We start from the raw sequence: 9,017 nt of genomic DNA, 5'->3' as shown, positions 1-9,017 counted from the left end.
TTCAGTAGGTTTTCAAAGGACAGTATTTTAGGAATAAGCCATGGAAAATCTGTTACTGATAGGGTGAAAATCTTTTGAACACTGATATGCCTGATGCCAAACCAACACTTTACACCACAGTATTTTATTTATTGGTTTAGTTATATCTCTATATTTCAGAGCAAGCTTTTTTTAAAAAAATATTAAAGATATAGAGTACTTTCTTAATCTACTAAGGAAATATTTTACAAAACAAGAATAAACTTATTTATTTATAGGTCACAAATATAGAGAACTCCGTTATAAATTTCTATCCCAGAGGAAATCTATTATCAAAGTATCACAAAAATTATACTTTGTGAAAATTCTAACCTACTAAATTAGAACTCAATATTGTACTGTACCACACAAGCAGAATATAAACCACTAAATTTAATAGGCACAAGTACATGCTTGGTTTATTAATGAAGAAAGGAAAAAAAGCAAGTTTGTCTTCAATACACATGATAGTACCAACGTTGCTGAGATACAAACAAGGTCACTTCCAGAAGGGTTTCTTTGAAGAATTCAGAAAGTGACTTAACATAATAATGCAATGTTAAGGGAGTGAGTACCTAATACAGAATGACAAAATGAAAACGCTATTACCATTCCTGAAAGTACCATTTATATTTTCATTTAGGGTTTTTTTGTTTGTTTGTTTTGTTTTGTTTTGTTTTTGGAATGGGCAGGGGACACACAGGGAAAGAATGACACATGGAGAAAGGAAAAATTTAGCAACAAATTCAAACTGTATAGGAGAAAGCCGTTTCCCAAGTAATTCTGGTATCAGTCCTAGAGAACCTTTTAGTCACTCTGCCAAGGTGTTGATTGATACAAATGAGCAGCAGAAGAAAGACTGAGAGGCAGAGATAGGTAGTCACTGTTCATACTCAGCAAGCAAACACCTCCACCTCCTTCAATGGGTTGTAGTAACTCACACCTCCTTCAATGTGTTGTAGTAACTCACACCTCCTTCAATGGGTTGTAGTAACTCATACCTCCTTCAATGGGTTGTAGTAACTCATACCTCCTTCAATGGGTTGTAGTAACTCACACCTCTTTCAATGTGCTGTAGTAACTCACACCTCCTTCAATGGGTTGTAGTAACTCACACCTCCTTCAATGTGTTGTAGTAACTCACACCTCCTTCAATGGGTTGTAGTAACTCACACCTCCTTCAATGTGCTGTAGTAACTCACACCTCCTTCAATGGGTTGTAGTAACTCACACCTCCTTCAATGTGTTGTAGTAACTCACACCTCCTTCAATGGGTTGTAGTAACTCACACCTCTTTCAATGTGTTGTAGTAACTCACACCTCCTTCAATGTGCTGTAGTAACTCACACCTCCTTCAATGGGTTGTAGTAACTCACATCTCCTTCAATGTGTTGTAGTAACTCATGGATGGGACACATTTTCAAAATGTTCTCTCTAACAAGAGAAATCATAAGTTTCTCAAATGTAAAGAAAGTTTTATCTAAAGAGCTTTCTATATATTAATATGTCATTATCCTTCTGGATTCCTTTCTATAGATGGGAAATAATATTTTAAAAATAATATTAATATGATATATCACATCCATATCACAGAACTTCAAATCACATTATCAGAAAGCACAACAGATGACAGTAAAATTTAACTTGATATATCATTTAAACTTTTATTTCATTTTATGTAAATGGCTGTTTTATCTGAATGTATATATGTGTACTACAGGTATGCCTACTGCCCATGAAGAGGGTATTGTATCCCCTGGAACTAGAGTTACAGATAATTTTGTGGGTGCTGGAATCAAAGTTAGTGCTCTGGAAAAGTAATAATTGCTTCTAACCACTGTATAATTTCCCCAGGCTTTGATTTTTTTTTTTAAATTAGGAGTTGAGCATCTATTAGGATATAGACTACAACATAATTATAGGAAATACAGTATACAAAACATAATTACATAACCTAGTTTTTGGCTACATGAACCAATGCACCAGTTTATCTGAATGTTTTAACATTATTTATGATAAATGATGTTAATCAGTAACAATGTGTTTACAAAAAGATCAATGGAAATCACTAAACATTATGTATATTTATGCAATCAGAAGATAAGATAAACATTGTGTGTATTTTGCAAATCTGTCTTTCTGAGGAATAGTTTCAGTTTCATTGAAGCATCCTCACCCAAAGGCAGTCTGGGGAGAACATTTTCTGCTTCCTGTGTCACATTTTCCACATCTCACCAACCGTCTTCATTCTTCATAGTGCCATTGCCTTAGCTCCTGCAGCTGCTGGGCTGTAGAGCACTGACTACATCTGAATTCTCCTCATGAACAGAGTTCTGAGGAAAGGAAGGAAAGAAATACATAGTTTCCTTCCTTCAGGTGTCAGATCCCCACAGACACACCAGAGGATACCATCACTAGACTTTGGTACAACCTTTCAAAGTCTTTCTCACTTCTGATAATCTTCACAGAATTAAATTAATTGTGTGTGACATGTGCGTGTGCATGTGTGCACACACCTGTCACCTGTGTACACACACATGGAGGGGTGGAGATAGAGAGAAAGAGAGAGAGAGAGAGAGAGAGAGAGAGAGAGAGAGAGAGAGAGAGAGAGAGAATGCATTCTTGCCTTGACATGGCCATGGTATCTATATGGATTCCAGAACTCAGCCATTAGACATGTATGATAAGATCTTTTACCTGCTAAGTCACTTGCTGGTACCTAGACGAAGATTCTAAAGGGTCAGTTTATCACCTCTTCTACATTCAGAGTTGACAGATAGGTCCAGAAATGGGGAGCACTGGAATGGAATATATCAGTGATTCTAAATAACCCTCCTACAAATGCTTCAGTTATATTCTTAGAGGGTTAACATCTTACCACAGAACCTTGCAGCTCTGCCTCATTGTCATAGCACTAAGCCCTCCGCTTCTCGGGACTGGATCCCAGGTTCTATCTCACAACATGAAGACTAATTTGCTCAACCTCTTTTGATCACACATGAAATACTTTGTAGATCAAATGCTAAGCAGGTATTGGACATTTCAAAAGAGAATAGCAGACATTTTCATAACATTCCTTGTAATGGTTTGACTTGACCTCAAAACTGAACAAATGAATTTTCTTGGCTAGCTCAAACTGAATTGCTTCCAAACCTAACAGGTATGATTCTATTGTGTGAGACTCTTCTACCAGGTTGCTGCTCATACACTCTTCAGGAATAGATTGTTCATAGAGTTAAAATATTCAAAATAATCTACTTGACTCAAGGAACTACTCCCTGTGTCTAAGAGGACCAACATCATGGATTGTATTTTCCTCCTTGTAAACTTTCATTTACCTGAAAATGAGATAAAATTAAAAGTGAAAGAAAAAGAAGTCAAAAAATTTTAAATAGAGTCTTTGTCAAATGTTTAAGCAATTCCTTCATACCAGGCTATAAAGAAAACAGTCATTACCTGAAAGTATAACCCTATTAAATTATAGTTGTATTTCAAAATGATATACGAGTTTTGGTTTAAAAGGTCATTATAGCCTTTGCATTTGTTTGTTTTTTATCTCAGAACACAGCATATGGAGAGAGAGAAAATTAAACCTCGGTAAAACTGTCCCTTTCCTAGATTCCTGGGCATTGTGTTCTTTAGTGTTTGTCTTTGGATCTTTCCCAATCTAACAAGTCAGTGTTGCCATGTACCCTATTCAGCCTTATTTCTTAACTGTCAGCAGACCTGTAGACTTAAGAAATGTTATTTTTAAAAGTATTTGGGATGTGTGTGTGTGTGTGTGTGTGTGTGTGTGTGTGTGTGTGTGCGTGTGTGTGTGTGTGTGTGTGAGTGTGTGTGATTACATGTATGTTGAATGTCCACAGAGTACAGAAGGAGAGCAGAGAATCCCCTGGAGCTGAGGTTGCAGGCATCTGTGAGCATTCCTGCATGGGTGCTAGGATCTGGAGTCTAATCCTCATTGCCAGACACTAAGCTAACTGTGGAGCCATCTCTTCCGCCTCATGTAAGCTATTTTATTTGTAGAGTTTTCACTAATATTAATGCAGGCTTCCTGAAAATATCATGACTCCTTGTACATTTTATTTATCTCTTTCTTTCCATGGGTTCTGGTCAAATTAAGGAAGAAATCTTATTCTGAGACAAATGGAAATGGGCTCTGTAGAACAAGAAATGCTAACTATAAAATGTACTTGGAGATTTGCTGCCCACAGACATTGATTTACTGATGAAGAAACTGAAGTTAAAAGGATTCCATGTGTCATCCAAGATCATACAATGTCCCAGTGGCAAATGATAGCAGCACTGAGATAAACTTGATTTCCATTTGCCATTCTACAGATCAGTGGTTCTCAACCTTCCTAATGCTGTGACCCTTTAATATAGTTCTTCATGTTGTGTTGACTCCCAACAATAAAATTATTTTCATTACTACTTCATAACTGTAATTTTGTTCCTGTTATACATCATGATGTAAATGTATTATATGCAGGATATCTGATATGTGAAAAGGTCATTATAATTCCTAAAGAGGTCATGACCCACAGGTTGAAAAGCACTATTACAGACAGATATTTAATTTGCTTTTTGGTTAACAACACTGACATATATCTGAAGATTATAAAACATGTTGCAGGCTGGGCGTGGTGGAGCACGCCTTTAATCCCAACACTTGGGAGGCCAAGGCAGGCAGATTTCTGAATTCAAGGCCAGCCTGATCTACAAAGTGAGTTCCAGGACAGCCAGGGCTATACAGAGAAACCTTGTCTCAAAAAACAACAAAACAAAACAAAACAAAACAAAACAAAACAACAACAACAACAACAAGCCATGTTGCATACTTGGAAAGGTACACACCTACTCTTATCTATATGTACAGAGGTAATAAAATAAAGAGGATATATTCTAGATGCTTCTTGCTGACATAAAGATTTAATTTTTGAGTGTTAGATACTCAGTGTTGTTCAGGACATTTGTATGTTGAGTTTAAAGGCTCAAGTGTCTTTCTTTACATGACTCTATATGATAGACCTGCTTAGGCTTGTATGTCAGTTGTATTAGCAAAGTGTATTCTAGTTTTATTTCAAGACAGCTTAATGGCATATTATCTTTAAAACTATTGATTTTTAATAGTAAACAATCATGCTATAAAAATAGGGTAGCAGTGATTAATTTAATAAAACAAAATGAAAAAATATTGCCTTAGTGGGCTATCTTTCAAAAATTTGTCTACTACCTTTGAAAATACTGCTCAAGGGAAGTTTCTTCTTTAGATAATGGCATGGGTTTACTTCATTCTGCATAATGAATGACTTCTGTTGGCTCTTTATGAATTGATAATTTATGTAAAAATTACCAAATATATTTCTTAATGAATGCCATTTAAAATAGAAATATGCATAAAATGTTCAAATAAAGAAGACACACAGAGCGTAACAAAGGAATGTTCTTGTCACATTTGTGCGTGTTAGCTTCATGTCATCAAGGGAAGCAGGAATAATGAGACTTCCACAGCTCTGCAAGACAGGAAATCATAGGAGTTTTCACAAATTGGTTTCTTGTTTCTGAGAAGTTTCTTTACGTGTTTTCTTATAACATATTGTGCTGGGGTGACTGACTGATAGCTTGACCAGGGTACAGTCACTGTGTGAATAAAGGGACTTAAACAAATGGTGGTTTGTATAAGAAAAAGTAAGTTTATGGTCTTTCCAAAATGGACATAAAGTATAGAGAGTAATAACTAAAACATGGTTATCTTAAAAGAAGAAATGGAAAGAGAAAGAAAGGAAGAAAGGAAGAAAGAAAGAAAGAAAGAAAGAAAGAAAGAAAGAAAGAAAGAGAGAGAGAGAGAGAGAGAGAGGGAGAGAGGAGAGGAGAGGAGAGGAGGGGAGGGGAGGGGAGGAGGGGGAGGGGAGGGGAGGAGAGGAGAGGAGAGAAGAAAAAAAGAAAAGCTATGACCAAAATAACAGAATGTAAAGCAATCTATGTATCACTTCCCAGGAATTGTGAAGAGGAAATGAAGAGCTCGCAGGTCCTTCTATAGAAGTGCACATCAAGGTTACAGGTAGGACATAAAATTTCTGAAGCCAGGGCTGGTTGATACTTGATCTCTACATAGATGTGATTAGAGGTAGAAGGAAAAAAAGATGCACACTGATTTTTTAGGCTGTTTTTGCATTGTGGTCCTTTGCCTCATTCCTCACTGGGGCCTAGATTACTTGCAAGTCTAATGACAATGTTAACAGATAAATATTATATGAAAAAATTAGAAATGAGAGGATGATGATGAGTTTTGGCATGGACACACACTGATGCATTAAAGAAAGGATGGTGGTAAGTTGTACCATGAATACTCACTGACACATTAAAGAAGAATATCTTTAAAAACTCAGGAAGAAAAAAATATTTGTCATTTATGCAAAAGAAGCAAATGACAAGTGGCAACTCAATTTGCAATAAGTAACACATTAATTGGCCATCCAGAAATACAAAGAGGAAGAATAAAACAACTAGACTTCTACCTAAAGATGGGGACTATGGACCTACTGTGTGCATGCCTTAAGTTCAATTTCGTGCATGGCAAACATAATAAAGCAAGAAAGAAAACAAACAAAAAAGTTAATGGCAGCAAGATGGTTCAGTAGTTGTAAGTACTTTCCATCAAACTTCATTTGAATTTGATTCCTGGGACAGACATGATACAAACAGAGATACAGTCCCCATAGGCTGTCTTCTGACTGCTTTAGTGTGCTCTGTCTCCCAGACATGCCCCCAAATAAATTAAATTAAGTTAAAAAATAAAATTAGGGAGCAAGTCGGGGAGCCATCTCTGGTCCCAGATCCCTCAGAGACTAGTCTGCACAGGTGAGAGTGAGGATTACAGAAGCAACACAGCTTCTGGGACAGGCAGAAGTGAAACAGCTTCTGGGACAGGCCCTGTTTTGGGCCTATATCTTCAGCCAGGAGACAAGTCTAAACGCCAGATATCTGTGTACCTTCCCTGCAAGAGGAGAGCTTGCCTGCAGGAAGTACTCTGACCACTGAAACTCAGGAGAGAGCTAGACTCCCAGGTCTGCTGACAGAGGCTAACAGAATCACAGGAGGAACAAGCTCCAACCAGAGACAACTTAACAACTAACTCCAGAGATTACCTGATGGCGAAAGGCAAATGAAAGAATCTTACTAACAGAAACCAAGACCCCTCACCATCATCAGAACCCAGCACTCCCACCTCAGTCAGCCCTGGATACCCCAACACACCCAAAACACAAGACTCAGATTTAAAATCATATGTCATGATGCTGGTAGAGGATATCAAGACAGGCTTTAATAACTCACTTAAAGAAATACAGGAGAATACTGCTAAAGAGGTAGAAGTCCTTAAAGACATCCAGGGAAACACAATTAAATAGGCGATAGAATTGAACAAAACCATCCAAGATCTAAAAAGGGAAGTAGAAACAATAAAGAAAACCCAAAGTGAGACAACACTGGAGATAGAAGCCCTAGGAAAGAAATCTGAAACCATAGATGCGGGCATCAGGAACAGAATACAAGAGATGGAAGAGAAAATCTCAGGTGCAGAAGGTGCCCATAGAGAACGTGGATACAACAATCAAGAAAAATGCAAAATGCATAAAGATCCTAACTCAAAACATCCAGGAAATCCAAGATACAATGGGAAAACCAAACCTGCAGATAACAGGAGTAGATGAGAATGAAGATTTTCAACTTAAAGGGCCAGCAAATATCTTCAACAAAATTATAGAAGAAAACTTTCCATACCTAAAGAAAGAGATGCCCACGCACATACAAGAAGCCTACAGAACTTCAAATAGACTGGACCAAAAAAGAAATTCCTCCCGACACATAATAATCAGAATAACAAATGCACTAAATAAAGGTAGAATATTAAAAGCAGTAAGGGAGAAACATCAAGTAACATATAAAGGCAGGCCTATTAGAATTACACCAGAATTCTCACCAAAGGCTATGAAAGCCAAAAGATTCTAGACAGATGTTATACAGACACTAAGAGAACACAAATGCCAACCCAGGCTACTATGCCCAACAAAACTCTCAATTACCATAGATGGAGAAACCAAAGTATTCCATGACAAAACCAAATTCACACAATATCTTTCCACAAATTAAGGCCTTCAAAGGAAAATAAAGGGAAAACACCAACACAAGGACCGAAACTACACCCTAGAAAAAGCAAGAAAGTAATCCTTCAACAAACCTAAAAGAAGACAGCCACAAGAACAGAATCCCAACTTTAACAACAAAAATAACAGGAAACAATGATTACTTTTCTTTAATTTCTCTTAACATCAATGGACTCAATTCTCCAATAAAAAGACATAGACTAATAGACTGGCTACACAAATAGGACCCAAACTTTTGTTGCTTACAGAAAACCCACCTCAGGGAAAAGGACAGACACTACCTCAGAGTGAAAGGCTGGAAAACAATTTTCCAAGCAGGTAACAGCAGATGCTGGCGAGGATGTTGAGAAAGAGGTATACTCCTCTGTTGCTGGTGGGATTGCAAGCTGGCACAACCACTCTGGAAATCAGTCTGGAGTTTCCTCAGTAATTTGGACATAGTACTATCATAAGATCTAGCACTACCTCTCCTGGCCATATACCCAGAAGACGTTCTGACTGATAATAAGAACACATGCTCCACTACGTTCATAGCAGCCCTATTTATAATAGCCAGAAGCTGGAAAGAACCCTGATGTCCCTCAACAGAGGAATGTATACAGAAAATGTGATACATTTACACAATGGAATACTACTCAGCTATTAAAAATAATGAATTTATGAAATTCTTGGGGAAATGGATGTATCTGGAGGATATCATCCTTAGTGAGGTAACCCAATCACAAAAGAAGTCATGTGATATGCACTCACTAATAAGTGGTTATTACCCCAGAAACCTAGAATACCCAAGATACAACTTCCAAAACACATGAAAATCAAGAAGGAAGACCA

Source organism: Mus musculus, chromosome 6 (genome assembly GCF_000001635.26).
Source record: "Mus musculus strain C57BL/6J chromosome 6, GRCm38.p6 C57BL/6J".
Classification (NCBI taxonomy): domain Eukaryota; kingdom Metazoa; phylum Chordata; class Mammalia; order Rodentia; family Muridae; genus Mus; species Mus musculus.
This window is presented reverse-complemented; position numbering follows the sequence as displayed.